At 38.2% G+C, this 15,326-nt stretch overlaps 1 protein-coding gene across 1 annotated transcript in view; it reads right to left on the bottom strand.

The window, feature by feature from the left end:
- Nucleotides 1–15,326, bottom strand: part of nrcama (neuronal cell adhesion molecule a) — a 73,641-nt gene that overhangs the window by 25,833 nt on the left and 32,482 nt on the right. The gene's annotated exons all lie outside the window — the stretch shown is intronic.

The following is a 15,326-nucleotide window of genomic DNA, read 5'->3' as shown; positions in this document are numbered from 1 at the left end:
GAAAAACGAACCGTGAATTAGTGACTCTATGCTTTGATCGTGCACGGACTAGCTGTTAGCTAATCAATCCAGTGAGAATTTTTTTTTTTTAACTTTCATCAAACAGAGGATGTTCAGAGAGCTGTCTACAACAGGTAAGATATTCTTTGTTCATAACCTTTCCACAAAGCACAACTTCTGCATTTCAAGTCTTGTAAATCACATGACATACATGCATTTAGTCTATAACCCTTACTGGAGTAAAACAGGTATAAATATTTAGTCTGTACAAGTGAAGAGTGTCTTTTATTTTTTTGCTAACTCTGACCTTCTCATGACTCCGTACCTGGAGTACAACATTTTAAGTCTTGAGCTGTGTAAGTGGTTTGTCTGGTGGATAAACCATCATTCTACCAGCGTAGCCAGAAGTCAAAACAAACTGAATTCCAGGTCTTGTAACTTAAACAGCTTCTGTGAGTGCGTGCGTGCGTTCGTTCGTCTTTCTGGTTTGCATTTCTTCTAAAGCAGAACCACAAACTGAAACACACGCCGTCACACGGGACACGTGCACAACTGCCTCTTCTTAGATGTGCTCACTTGAAAACCCAAGACATGAGTTCACTCGGATGTAAAAAAAAAAAAAATCACAGCTATGATACACGCAGACTGGCACATGCCTGTGTAAACACGCAACTTTAAACGAATCATCCTTGGCAGTGTGTCATGTAGATCAGGTCACACATGAGTGCGGGTGATCCAGCGTTCGTTGTGCAGTGAATCACAACATCATGTTGGCAGTAATCCGCTTCTGGAAACTGCACCACAGGGTGAAGAAACTGTGCGCCACGTCTCTGTACACAACTTGCAGAGTATAAAGACGTGCATTATCAGGCTGTAAATAAATACATTTACAGTTTCACTGCACTACATGCCTCTCTTCCAAAAAACTAGACATTTTAGCCTTTCTAGAGCAATATACTGTTTAAAATAATATTCAGCCTGCTAAATTTATACTTTAACGTGTTTTTATTCGTCTCTGTTTGTATATCTGTCACTTGCTGCGCGTTGCACACCAGACTGTTGCTGAACTATCAGAGGAAACATTGTCAGCAGAAATATTCTCGTCAGTTCAATCACTGTACATCTAGAACAGTACAACCCAAAAGTTCAACCCAGTTCAAGATGTCTACCACAACTAACTGACCTCGGCCAACACAAACAAAAGGCTATACTTCAGCCAATTGTATCAATATTTACCTAAAGTTTGGTGTAGAAGCTGAGATTCATACCAGCACATACTGGGAGTGCGACACCTGACATAACATTTTGGCACTACCTGTCACCGTCTATTAGCAAAAATGTCATAAATCACTAGATGGATTCTAATAAAACCCTCAGGAAGTGATTATTGGATGTAAATCTACAACCAAATAATTGGAGTAAATACAAATCAAGATGGCTGCCACAGTTAACTGATCTTAGCTAACATAAACACGTCTGAAACTTAATTACATTTACAGAGATTGAGCTACATTTTTAAGTTAGCTGAGCTTAAGTCCAAGTTGACCAGATCCGACCTTGAAAAAATAGTCCATGTGTTCGTTACGTCCCGGCTGGACAACTGTAACACGCTTTATGTTGGGGTCAGACAGGCGTCCCTTTCGCGTCTCCAGCTCCTCCAAAATGCTGCAGCTCGGTTCTTAACAGGAACTCGTGGATTTGATCATATTTCACCAGTTTTGTCCTCCCTTCACTGGCTCCCTGTACAGATCAGAACTGATTTAAAGATTCTCCTGTTGATCTTTAAGAGCATAAATGGCTTTGCACCCTCTTATCTCTGACCTACTCCAACCTTATGTTCCTTCTCAGGTGCTGAGATCATCTGACCAGCTGCTTTAGGTTGTACCAAGCTGAAGCTCAGAGGAGATCGGGCTTTTTCAGTCATGGGCTCTAAACTTTGGAACAATCTGCCTCTCAACATTAAACAGGACACTTCACTTCCTGCTTTTAAATATCTCCTAAAAACAGTGTGATTTGATTTAGTATGTCATTGTTTTGTGTTTTTGTTTCATTTCTGATGCTTTTAATTATATCTTGTTATTAATCGTTCTTTAATTACTGCCTTGATCTTATTATTAAGCACTTTGGTAACAGCTGCTGTTTTAATCTGCACATACGATGACTTCTAACACATCTTGCAAGAGTACAAACACAGCTGAAACAAAACAGCTATAACTTTGTACCTTTTCGTCATAGGACGACCAATGCTATCAGAAAGTAAGACGTACACAGGAAAGTGATGGCTTTAGATCCATGTGAAGGTCAAGCGATCGTACACACACTTGTATTGGTGGTTACTACTCTGCATGTCTGATGAGATGTAGAGAGTTAATGAATACTCTGGAAGATGTTTTCCTGCTGAGCTACGCAATGAGTGTGAGCTAACAGCCTCGGGACACAGCTAATTATGCTGACACGCCCTATTGGATACTGTGGGATAAAGACAGCAACATCAATGAGTACATTAGAGGCAGTCCGTGCACGCTAAAGCTCTGTATCCCGTTGTGGGAAACAAAAAAAATGCATAATGATCGGCCAAATTTAATATCTATTTGTAGATTGATTATATTATATGATGCTTCATGAAACAGATACAACTGATAGACAGTGGTCAAAGTGAGCTGAAGCTTCAGATAAAATTTCTATTAAAGAAATACAAACTGAACTTTTTATAGCAACTTTTAGAAGATATTCGCTGACAAGAAAATAAATATGTTAATGGAGATGTTATAAAATGTAGTGCTGAAAAAACAAACAAAAAAATGGTCCAAAGGAGGTGAAAAAAATGAGTAATTTAAATATGTATCAAGTTGGCATCTATTAAATTAAACTTGGGGAAAAATAGTTTGTTAGTTTTTTAAATCACTTGTTTGAACAATAAATAATATCCTAAATGAAAACAACACAAACTGATTGAATATTTGTTGTGAATTTGTCAGCAACGATACCTTAATTTGAAAGGTTTTCCTGTAAAAACTAATATAAATTATGCTTCAAATGTGCTGTACGTTTTGCAAGAATGAGAGAAGATTGTATTTTTTTTTACATTCTTAAAATAAATAAAAATAAAAACATTAAAATCTGGTGCAATTTAATTTACCACGGTTGCAGCTTAGAGGAGAAAAAGTGGCAAAAGCAGCAAACAAGAAGAAAATATTGTGCACTAACAGTGAAAATGATTATTTTTAATATGCTTTACAAAATGATCTAAAATTGAAGCTTATATTAAAGAAAAAAAGTGTCAAGCTTCATTTAATTTGTACAAAACTAGCTGCAAAAAAAAAGTTGTAAAGACAAAAAAACAAACACCTGAAACCATTTCATGTGCAACGTTCTCAGAGATTCAGCAATTTACAGGTTTCAGAAGTTCAGTTTGCTGAGGCAGCCATCTTGTATTGTGTTGACTCTAATTATTAGTCAGTTGTAGACGCACATTCAAAACTGACTTCTTAGAGCACAAGTGTCAAACTCAAGGCTCGGGGGCCAAATGTGGCCCTTGTTGACGTCTTATCTGGCCCCCAAGATGATGGGTGAAACGTAAAATATTTCTATCGCTTGAATTTTTTCAGTAATCTTTGGTTATGATGTCCAAAGCACAACAGAGAACATCAAATGAGAACAATCAAACGCTTGTTGAGGAACACATGACCAAAAAAAGATGTCGGGTACCTGACTTTAGCTAATGTAGTTTCTGAAATTGGCCCTTAGTTTGAAAAAGGTTTTATTTTAGCCCCCCTTTTTTAAAGTGAGTTTGACACCCCTGTCTTAGAGGTTTCATTAAAATCCATCCAGTAGTTCTTAATATTTTGCTAACAGACTGTTCAGTCCAATGGATAATGCCAGGTTTTACAATCAGGTAGAGCTCAAAGTTTGGAATGACTCTCAGCTACTGCCACACCAAATGTTAGCTCAGTTATACCATAAAAATGGCTGACATAGCTATTTTTGTGGCAGCCAATGTAAATCAAAAGAACTCCAAAATATAATAAGTTGTATTTGCCAACCTAATGATTACTTTCTAAAAGTTTCATTAAAATTTGTTCAATCACTCATGAGATATTTTACAAACAAGTGCACAAAAGAGGCAAAAACATTATCATCCACCTTTGCCTTCAGTGCTGGATGATAATGATCAAAACCACTGATGTTCATGTTAGAAATTCCCTGTGACTTAAATAATCACACACCATAACATTTAGCTTAAAGTCTTGAAATGACAAGGACAAAACTTATTCTGTACCTTTTTTTTGTTGCTTGTTTTTTGCACAGTTGGATAAGTTAATGTGTTTGTGAGGCCCGCATTTTTAACAGTTAAAGGCTGAGACATGAGGCTAACATTGTGCAGTGTGGTGGAAGTTAATGCTCTGGCTGCAATATTTTCCAAAGAAACACACGCTCACATACATACACGCTATTCCATTCATCCTAAAGCAAAATGAGTCAATTAATTTCTCGCTGCACATGTTCTCACAGGCTGCAAAAAGATGATTACAGTGGACTCAAACAATGAGGGGAATGACTTTGGCTAGTGGGCAGGTCAGCACATCTTTTTTTTTTTTTTTAGCTTTTCACTGTCTCGGTAGGTCACAGTCGTGATATTTAAGAAAAGCCATGAAATTACTTCATTTCGTGCTGTTAGCTTCAAGAAAGTCCAAGAGCACGATGCAGCCTATTGTCTTATTGATAATGGCTACTTCCTTTGCTTATTGGAGCAAGGTGAGAACATTTTTGTCCATGTGTGCATGTTATCAAAATATCTAAAAACATTAGGTTTTAATGAAACTACCATAAAGTAATCACTGGATGCACATCTACAACTGATTAGGTTCAGAAGTAAATCCAATTCAAGATGGCTGCCTCAATTAATCAAACTTATCAAACACAGAAATGGCTACCACTCAGTCAATTTTACAGATAACAAGTTAAAAATTGGTGTGGTAATAGCTGAGAGTCATTCACAACACGTACTCTGAGCATACCATGTTTGATAAAGCATGGGATAGAATATAACGTTATATTCAAGGTTTAACCAAAACTGCTTCAACATCACCATGTTGGATCTGTGTCGTGAAGGGCGGTGTGCGATATGCATGCCTTTAAGGAATGCTATATATTTTATTGCTTTAGTATTTACCATGGTCCAGTTCCCACAGATGAAAACTGTAGAGGTTTAAGGGGGCCTAGATGGGGTAGAGGTAGGGCACCGACTTGGGACCAGACAGTCTCAGCTTTGATCCCCAGCCATTCCCACATATCGTGGTATTTCTGAGCAAGACACCTAATCCCTAATTGCTCCCCGGGTGCTTACCTGGGTGTATCCCAGGTGTGATGGGTTAAATACAGAGAAATGTTTTCATCATTGTACGTGAACATACAATGATGACAATCTCAGACTTCCTTCCCTTCCCTTCTTGTAAAAGTTAAGATGGCTGATAGTGAGTCGGTTTTAGTCCATTAACGGTCATCATCTTTCAGTAACAAAGAATGATGCTACACATGCTGGCATGAGCCTCAAAGACTTTCTGCCACTCAAATTGCAAAGCTGGAAGGGACTTACTAAGTTGGTCACTGCACCTGCCTCCAGTCACACTCATGAAACATTATGGGATGGAGAAATATGGAAACAGAGAGGATTAGAGGAAGGGATGGGAGACAGAATCATCTGCAGTCACATCAAATCACTGTAAAAGACATATTCATAAGACGATAAACCAAGTTAGACTGCTGTCAGCCAGTATGAGGCAGAGTGAGTGCTCTATTATCATCTCAGCCCATGCACATATTCCTAATAACTGATACTTTAGTAACACAGAGTTTCATTTGCAAAGTAAAACTTGCATAGCCTGAAAAGAATCTGTATCTGAATCTGAACTTCTTTGGAAACATAAAAAGCATAGTTGAAAGGAATACCTTGCAGTTACTGGGCTGTTTAAAAGACACTGAAAAGGAAGCGCAGCGAGCACAATCTGTAAGCAAATACAAAACCAGTGCAAACCACGAACAGATCACTGCTCAACCATACAACTGCCTTTGTGCAACTAGTGCCCGAGGGAAGAACTCGACCTCATGGCTTAAGTTACTTTCACAAATATTATATTGCTTTTTCTTTAAAGGAAGTGGGTGTGCTCATTGTGTCGTGGCAAGTGCAAAGGTCCATGTTCCACTGTTTCACCACAGGGGGTACCCCAAGGCTATATGCTGGGACACCTTCTCTTTTATCATTGTAAGCATATTCAGAAGAAAGTTTTGCAAAATGTTTGCACAGACCAGTCCGTCTTTAAGCTTCCTCTAGCCTTTCATAAATCGCAGATGAAGCTGCCACGCCCTGCTCAGATATGAGCTTCGAGCGGAACTAAAGGAGATGTGGAGCAGAGCTCTGCTGGCCTAAAGTGGAGCATGATGCATTAAATGTATGTCAGACATTTCCCTTGAGTCATTTACTATAACAAATCTCACTTTAGAATCCTGTTTGTGGTTAACTATTTTTTTAAACCAACTACAAAGTTGCTATGTGTCATCATCAATATTCCCTCAGTAATAAATCTGTTTGCTGTTGTTTAATCCCACGAGCGAGAGATCAAAACTAATGTCATCGGTTCATGGCTTAACTGAGCCACAGCACCAAAAATCTTTTCATTTCTTTTTTTTTTCTTCACTTACCACCTCTCTCAGCGACATAGAGGCATCAGAGGTAGGCAGACTTCGACCCCCATCGTTGCCTCCGTGAGCCTTTTGAATGGACCGAGGGACCAGAGCAAGTCTCAGTCCCAGACTGAGGCGTCTTGTGAATAGTGCTTGTGTGAATGTCGAGTCAGCATTCATACTATTGTTTTCCAGTTTTAGAGTTTCTTTCATACATATTTTGCATTCAAACTACTTATTCATACTGTGTGCTTTTCATTTTTACCCACTTATATTAATAATATAATAATAATTAATAAGATAGTGTTCAGCTCAATAGGGAATGGTGTGCTATAATTTTTAATAGATTACATTTACAGTTTTCATTTACAAAATAATCCTCATAGGAGTACATTGAAACGCTTCAATTTTTTCCCTAACATTAATTACTGAAATCTGCATATTTATCATTTAAGCTACTACCTTGTTAATTTTAGCTTTTAGCTATGGTTTTGCTAAATTTAGTGTGAAAGCCATACAAATTCCAAATTGTGTTCCAAATTTCAACACTGTATTTGTTGTTTGAGCAGCAGACACTTTACTCCATACCCAGGGGCTGTCCACATGGGAACAGTTTTTGTGAATAAGCAAAAACCATAAAAAGTTGTTTTGTTTCATTGACGTTTAAAGATGTCTCCATCTAATGCTGGGCATGCATTATATAACACATGCAATATATAAATACTTAAGCACAATTATAATTTAAACAATAGGTGGATTGTGTTGCACTTTTCAATGCTCGAAAGGTAAGAAGAGACTCCATACGAGCAATGGAATTAAAGCATTTATTCTTAAGTTTAAGTGAAGCTGTGCATGGTGTTAAATGTACTGGGAAACACAAGGATGGCTGGGAGGTTTGTCGTAACCAAGATAATACCCTGTATGAAGTATTCATATATTTGTAAAACTGATACAGTTGTATTACTTCCAGGACAGCAAACAAATATCCAAATAATATGTAACAGAGCTGGTTCAGCTTTTACAGCTGAAGCTACAACACAAATTCTGAAAAAGTTGGGACATTGAGTAAAACATAGATAAGAACATAATGCAGTGGTCTGATGATTTGGAGCCAGCAACAGATCTCCAAAAAGTGAGGACTACCGAACTTGCCGCCGTACACGTCGCACCACCATATAAGTCGCGTCAGTCCAAAAATGTCTAATAAAGTGGAAAAAAACAAATATGTTGCTTCACCATATAAGTCACACCTATTATGCATCACCGCTGACATCCTGGAAATATGGACCAGTGTTATGCTAAAAATTAATTGGCTGTCAAATGGCGGCCGCGGGAGCGTGCACGGGAGGACTTTAACAAGATTAACACTTAAAAACAATTATTTGTTTTCTTGACATTATAGTAAAGGTGTGTCTCATTTTAACTTTTCCTTAATAAATGCACTTTAATGGTCAAATCATCTGCATTTCATCTGGGCAGCGCGGCGAAATGCAGCTGATTTGTCGTTTGCTCCAGGAGTTCCGGAACAAGACAAAAGTTGCAAACTATGGCAAGCCAAGTGTCTCATTATTAGCTACTTTTACCTATTAGTGAGACACTTGACTTGCCATATTAGTCGAGGGCCCTCTAGTGGCTGCAAATGGTAGTGTTCAATATTTTCCCTGTCAGAATGAATGAAATCTTCAGATCTCAGCCAAAAATTGAGTTATAAATATGGGGAAAATAACATCTATTAGTCGCTTCGGTGTATAAGTTGTAGGACTTGCAAGTTTATGCAAAAAGATGTGACTTATACGGCAAAAAATATGGTAATAGACCTGTTAAATGTGGTAAAAAAAAAAGGCCTAATATCAGTGCAAAGTTCAAAAGCCTGCCTCTGATGGTATACAACTTGACACAACTTTTCAGATTTTGAGTTGTATTTTAAATTAATCTAAAAGTCAATAACAGGAAAGTAATTTTTGAAGTTTTGAATAATATGAAGGATTGTCCCTTGTTCAAGAGTACTAACCAGTTTAGGGCATTTTATTTTCAAAATTAGAATGGCCAGCTATTCAGCCAACGGTAGCTGCTCCTTTCACCCTAATACTTTAACTGCTGACTACATCACAAGCCATTACCACAGTGGAAGTTATAGTAAAAAGGAGCTTTCACTACACTAATACCACTTCTTCTCAATGAAAAGAGAGAACTGACAGTCTTTTTGTCTCCAGCAGCCCCCAGACCGGATCACACTCACCCACCGAATCAAAACAAACTATCTCAGCCTCTTTTTAGAGTCAGTTATTCCAGCAGCATCCGGAGAAATCCCCCCAGCGCCCGCTTTTCTCTGCATCTTTGTGAAGTGCTGATGGTCAGCATGCACCCAGCCATGCCGCCATGCCAACCCCGTCATCCACTCCAACTCTGACCCATGGGGGCTTTTGTCCCTCTATGCTGTTTACAACAGAGATAGTGCTGACACAGCAGGGGCGTCCTATAGGGCGCACAGTGACACCTCGGGGTAACAAAAGAAGTGACCTCAGCACTACTGCATACATGTGACAACAAATACTAACATTTACATGCAGGGGGTGACCTGAAACTCATGAGATGATTAAAAAAAATACTACCAGCTATATGTTATTTAGTCCCAGATATAATGATTCAAAATGTCACCAACCACCAAAAGACCAAAGATGGGCATCGATGTTTTTGCTTGTGTGCACATGTATGTTTGCAAAATATCCAATGAACCGCTTTAATGAAACTATCAAAAGTAGTCACAATGCTCATCTGCAACTGGTTAACGTTTGGCGTCAACCTTATTCAAGATGGCCACCACAGATCATCAAACTTAGAAAACAAAAAAAAAAGGATATATTTAATTTTTTTCCACGTTAAATGAAAAACACATTTTATTCCAAATGTAAAAAGCCAATTTTAGTTACAGCTATTTAGTAAAATAAAGAGAATTTTGGACATTTTATGAGGCACAGTCTCTGAAAACAGCAGATTTCTGCTTATGCAAAATTCATAAATGTAAATCCTAGCTAACTTGTCTTGTCCACAAAGGAACTTTTATTCCTCCAACAAAATCTTTTTTGTTTCTAAAAATATCCCCATAAACACTGGACTGTTTCTAAAAATGTTTTCGGCCACAGGCAGAAAATTACCCAGAATGCAGTGGTTACAATGTCATGTCTGTATGTGGCATTGCAAAACTTAACAACAATACACCCAAAACAGGAAACAAGATGTGGCGCAAGCACATAAAGTTTACATGCCAGATAGATTATAAACAGTATATACAAAGCATTGGCTGTATATTGTATACTGTACAGTTTAAACTGTGAACACAAGATGGAAAAAATGAGGCTGTTAATGCAACAAAAACAACAAAATCCTTTCTTAAATTTACAATAGAGCAAAGCTTCTATTTAGTGTCTAAATGAACTACAAGACTACAAAAATGCAGGACAGTAATGATGAGGATTTTTGTCAGTTCAAATACATTCACATAATGGACAATTTCAGACCCGGTACCAGCAAGAGACAGAGGGAAAGATTTCCCTCACGCTGTTCAAAACATATCAAGCTAAAGTCTTCATAAACAAATGTCGGTTCTTTTAACATTATTCTAATTTCCCATATTTTTAAAATGTATATCTTATGTACATTGTACTTTTTATTTAGCATTTGCCTTTTGTATTGTTGACAGTTCAATAAAGTAAAAAAAAAAGTCAGATTATTTGGTGTAATTAAAAAGGGGTTTTGCTCTATTCCATTTAAGCCAATACGTTTTTCCTTCACCTTCTCTGCTCATTGAAGTTATGAAGCATGCAAAGGTTTTGTTGTAGTTGAGACACTGGGATTTACAATTTCTCAACTACAGTTCCTACAGCTGATCAAGACTGTAGCTGAGAGTGTGGAATTACATAAAGTATGAAAGGTTTATATATATATATATATATTTTAATGAATCATATAATGACAATGCACGATGGATAAAAATATCTAAAATCAATGTTGGTTTCATTCCAATGCAACATGACTCTAAAACTGCCCAGGCCTGAAAACAAGCCAAGTCTAATTGGTATTCCTGGGTGCTACTGCTAAGTAAAAGCTATCGATGAGCTGAGAGAGGCACGTGGCCTTGATACGTGACTCGATGTTACTGGAACATGAGTTATTGTGTGCAGCTCTTGTCCTTCAGTACAACACTGTTAAACCTCTAGGCATTGGTTGTTTTTGTTGCAGTACTGAACTGTTAATTGGAAAGTCACAATGTATCAGAAAACAACTCTGCTACAGCATTTATCTGAGGTACATGACAGAGCAAAGGGGAAATACTGAAAGCAGAGTAGGTTGAAGATTAAAAAGAAAATGGCTTGATTGGTTCATTGGGAGGGGCAAAGGTGCAAGGAGGAGGGGTCTGATTGACGGAGTTCTGGCAGCGCAACAAGCTGGCATTCCCTTCCGTTCCCTCCTCCACCCATCTGTTCATTGGGATTACTCATGAAGAGGGTGGATGGGAGGTGAAGGGAAGCAGGAGGACTGCAGAGAAGAAATCCATCATCACGACCTGCAGCATCTGAACCAAACCACTTTCTGTGACTTTCTTTCAAAATGCTCTGATAACTCACCATTTAAATTACGGCTCAGTGGGCCTGAGTGCTCTCGTGGGACTGTTATAGTAACAGCGATGTTAATTAAAAGGGGATACACTGTAGTGATGGGTTATGCAATACTCTGCTGCTCTACTTACTAAAACTATTACTCTCCACTTGCATATTTTTCCTGACATATATTTCCACGTAATGCAGCATGCTGGATACTAGTGGCTCAATGATAAAATAATACTGTTTGACAGCAATGCAAACCAAAGATAATCTATAGCGGGCATTCATAAGCTTTATATTTAAAGGTTCAAATTTAATTTCAAGATAAGTTCTAAGTTCTGGAACAAGCAATAGACAAATCCTCACGGCGAACGTTGCGTTTTACGTGAAATGAATGAGTATGACATGTGCTGTGTAATGTGCATGAGGTAAAATACAGTTTTACAAACTGTGCACATGAAAACAGATTTTTTTTCTCTTTTTGAAGTTGCTGAGCAAAACGTGCCTGCATGGTTGCAAACTGTCAGAATTAAACAGCAACTATGTCTGTCGCGATAAACAATAAATCATTTAGTCGCATGATAAATGAAAATGATCAACCTCATTTTCATTTATCGGCTTTATCGTTTCTTCGTGTCAATCTCTTTCTATTGAAGACACTATATGACAAGGCTCAACTCCGGTGCTCTTCACTGGCCCTTCCCTTTCTCTTTAAAATCTGTTTGAACCGTCCAAAACTGCGTTTTTTGGATCATTAAAAGCAGCTAAGCTGAGAAGCTAGGCTACGAGCTAAGCTAACAGGCCGACCTCGAGAAAAAACCTCCGTCTTGTCAAAAGCTCCAAAATTCAGTTGAAACCCGTGCCTTTGTGTAAAAAGTTGTTTTTCTCTGCAAAAAGAAGATGCGAACTTGTTTACTGATTTTTATTATTAAAAGCTTTGTGTGACAAATGCTATGCTAAAGAGCTCAAATCACGAGCGTCCACCATTTTGAGAACCGAAAAAAGGAAGAAAAAAACAGCCCATGTCACGTCAAGAGGCCTCCCTCCCATTTTCTTAAAGAGACACGCTGCTCGCTTCCTCACCATCCATCCTTCAGTTCAAACAGTCTTATACTGCCATCCGGTGGTCAAAAAGGTACTACACACAAAAAATTACCAACATTCCTTCTTAAATTTGACAGTTACTAATTATTGTCAAATTTCAAACAACATTATCGTTTATCGCAATAATTTCTGAGACAATTAATCGCCCAGCAAAATTTGTTATTGTGACAAGCCTAATTGCAACAACTATTTCCATCACAATGATGAGCCGCCAACTAGTCTCCAACAATCAAAGTCCTTTGAGATACTGGCTATATAGAGACCGGCTTGCTCCTTCCATCACTCGCCACACAAACCAGTGCATTTCAAGGAAATTCATTATAACATGGGGGCTGGGGCTGGACTGATTTGGTCCAGATCTGGATCGGAGTCTGTGAGTGAGCACCGTTTATACATACGTGCTGGAAGACATAATACTGTTGTTCTATTTGTATGTGAGCAGTAGGTAAAGCCAGGGCATGTGGTTTCTATTGTTCCTGTCACTATGTGTCAAAACACAAGCTGCCTATAACTAATGTCCTCTCACGTGTCAGATTGTGAGCATGTTCTGATTTAGCATTTTAAGATAAACTAAAGAAATTGCATTTCCTGTGAAAATGCAGTGTGAATGCTTATTGCTGAAAATCTTGCTGAAAAACAGCTGAAATTAGCTAAAAAAAACATTCTGAAATGTAGCAGAAACTGAAGAACAAGCCTAAATTGGCAGAAAAAAATCAAAAATGACACATAGTTGCTGAATTAGGTTTCAATAAGCAGAAATTAGCACAAAAATGGAGAAATTAGCTAAGAAATGCTGAATTTAGCAACAAACACCTGAAAAGTAGCTGAAAAGGCAGAAATAAGCTTAAACTACCAGAAGGAAGCAGAAAGAGATGAAATGATTTAAAAATGTGGAAATAGCTGAAAAAGCTCAAATGAGCATAAAATCAGCTAAATAGTATCTGAAATAGCAGAAAAGCTGAAACTAGTAGAACAAAGGAGCATAACAAGCTAAAATTAGCAGAAAGAAGTTAATTAGGCAGAAAGTAGCAGAAATCACCACAAAAGTTTGAATGTAAAAATGTGGAATTAGGTGAAAAAGCTAAAATTAACATAAAACATCTGTAATAGCAGAAAAAGCTCTAACTTGCAGAAATAAGCTGAAAGGAGCAATACGAAGTTAGAAGAAGCACAAAAATGTTGTAATTAGCAGAAAGAATCTGAAAGGAGCGCAAAACAGCTGAAAAATGGCTAAAATTAGTTGAAAGTGGCTGAAAAAAGTTTAACTTTGCACAAGGAAGGTGAAAGAAGCTGAACCAGAACAAAATGTGAAAGGAGCAGTAAAAAGTTGTAAACATTTGGATTTAAATCGAACAATTTTACAGATAAAGCGTTAAAATTTGATGCGAGAATGGCCGAGTAATTCGCAAAATGCAGTCCGAGTAAAAAAACAAAACATGAGATCAGCAATGTAATTATTTTTAGAACGGAGCAAAAACATCTCTAAACCATGTAATTTCTTAAGAAACGAGGATTTTAGTTTAAAACTATTGATGTGTTATATAATTTTTTCAAAGAGCTAGATGTGTTTTTTATTTTTTTAATTTTAGATATACAGAACCTTTAAGGTGGCATAGGAGAAAGAATAATGATAGTTTTATGATCAGGATTATAAAACATAAATGACCAGTAATATGATCAAATTCAAGCATCACTTCAAGGTTTTATGGTTCGTCACGTTTGTGAAAAAACATAAATATGTTTCTGATGCATGCTCAATAATCCAGGTAGAAAAATCTAAAAAAGTTAAGTCTGATCCTCTGGACATTTTTTTTTTTTTGCTTTGTTTTGTTTTTTTAATGTCCAGAGGACCAGACTTAATTTTTTTAAAAATAAATATGTTTCCTTTATTTGTTCCACAGCTTGAAATTATTTCAGTAATAAATGTATTAATTTGAGTTGTCTGTTTTAAAATGTGTTTTGCCAGTAATAAATACTATAGTTAGTTCAAATACCAAGCTACTAGTTTATTAGACTGTTAGCTAGTCTATAATTCCACACTACTTTTTTCATTCAGTTGAAGCAAACTGATGTCACAATAGCTAACAAGCAAAATACTTTTTCCAGCATGTTTTAAAACAGTTTTGAATCTAACATCCATCCATTTTCTTCCACTTATCTGGGGTCGGGTAGCAGCCTAAGTAGGGAGACCCAGACTTCCCTCTCCCCAGCCACTTGGTCCAGCTCCTCCGGGGGAATCCCGAGGCGTTCCCAGGCCAGCTGAGAAACATAGTCCCTCCAGCGTGTCCTGGGTCTTCCTCTGGGCCTCCTCTCGGTGAGACGTGTCTGGAACACCTCACCAGGGAGGTGTCCAGGAGACATCCTAACCAGATGCCCGAGCCACATCAACTGGCTCCTCTCGACGTGGAGAAGCAGCGGCTCTACTCTGAGTCCCTCCTGGATGATCGAGCTTCTCACCCTTTCTCTAAGGGAGAGCCCAGACACCCTGCGGAGAAAACTAATTTCAGCCGCTTGTATCAGAGATCTCGTTCTTTCGGTCACAACCCAAAGCTCATGACCATAGATGAGGTAGGAACATAGATCGATCGGTAAATTGAGAGCTTCGCCTTTTGACTCAGCTCTCTCTTCACCACAACAGACCTGTACAGCGCCCGCTTCACTGCAGACGCTGCACCTATACGCCTATTGATCTCTCACTCCATTTTCCCTCATTCGTGAAAAAGACCCCCGAGATACTTGAACTTCTCCACTTGGGGCAGGACCTCCTCCCCAACCTGGAGAAGGCACTCTACCCTTTTCCGGCTCAAGACCATGGCCTCGGATTTGGAGGAACTGATCCTCATCCCGGTCACTTCACTCTGCTGCGAACTTCTCCAGTGAAAGTTGTAGATCACATCTGATGAAGCCAATATGACCACATCATCTGCAAAAAGCAGAGAC

The sequence above is a fragment of the Nematolebias whitei genome, chromosome 22 (genome assembly GCF_014905685.2).
Source record: "Nematolebias whitei isolate Nwh7 chromosome 22, NemWhi1, whole genome shotgun sequence".
In the NCBI taxonomy this organism is placed as follows: domain Eukaryota; kingdom Metazoa; phylum Chordata; class Actinopteri; order Cyprinodontiformes; family Rivulidae; genus Nematolebias; species Nematolebias whitei.
This window is presented reverse-complemented; position numbering and strand designations above follow the sequence as displayed.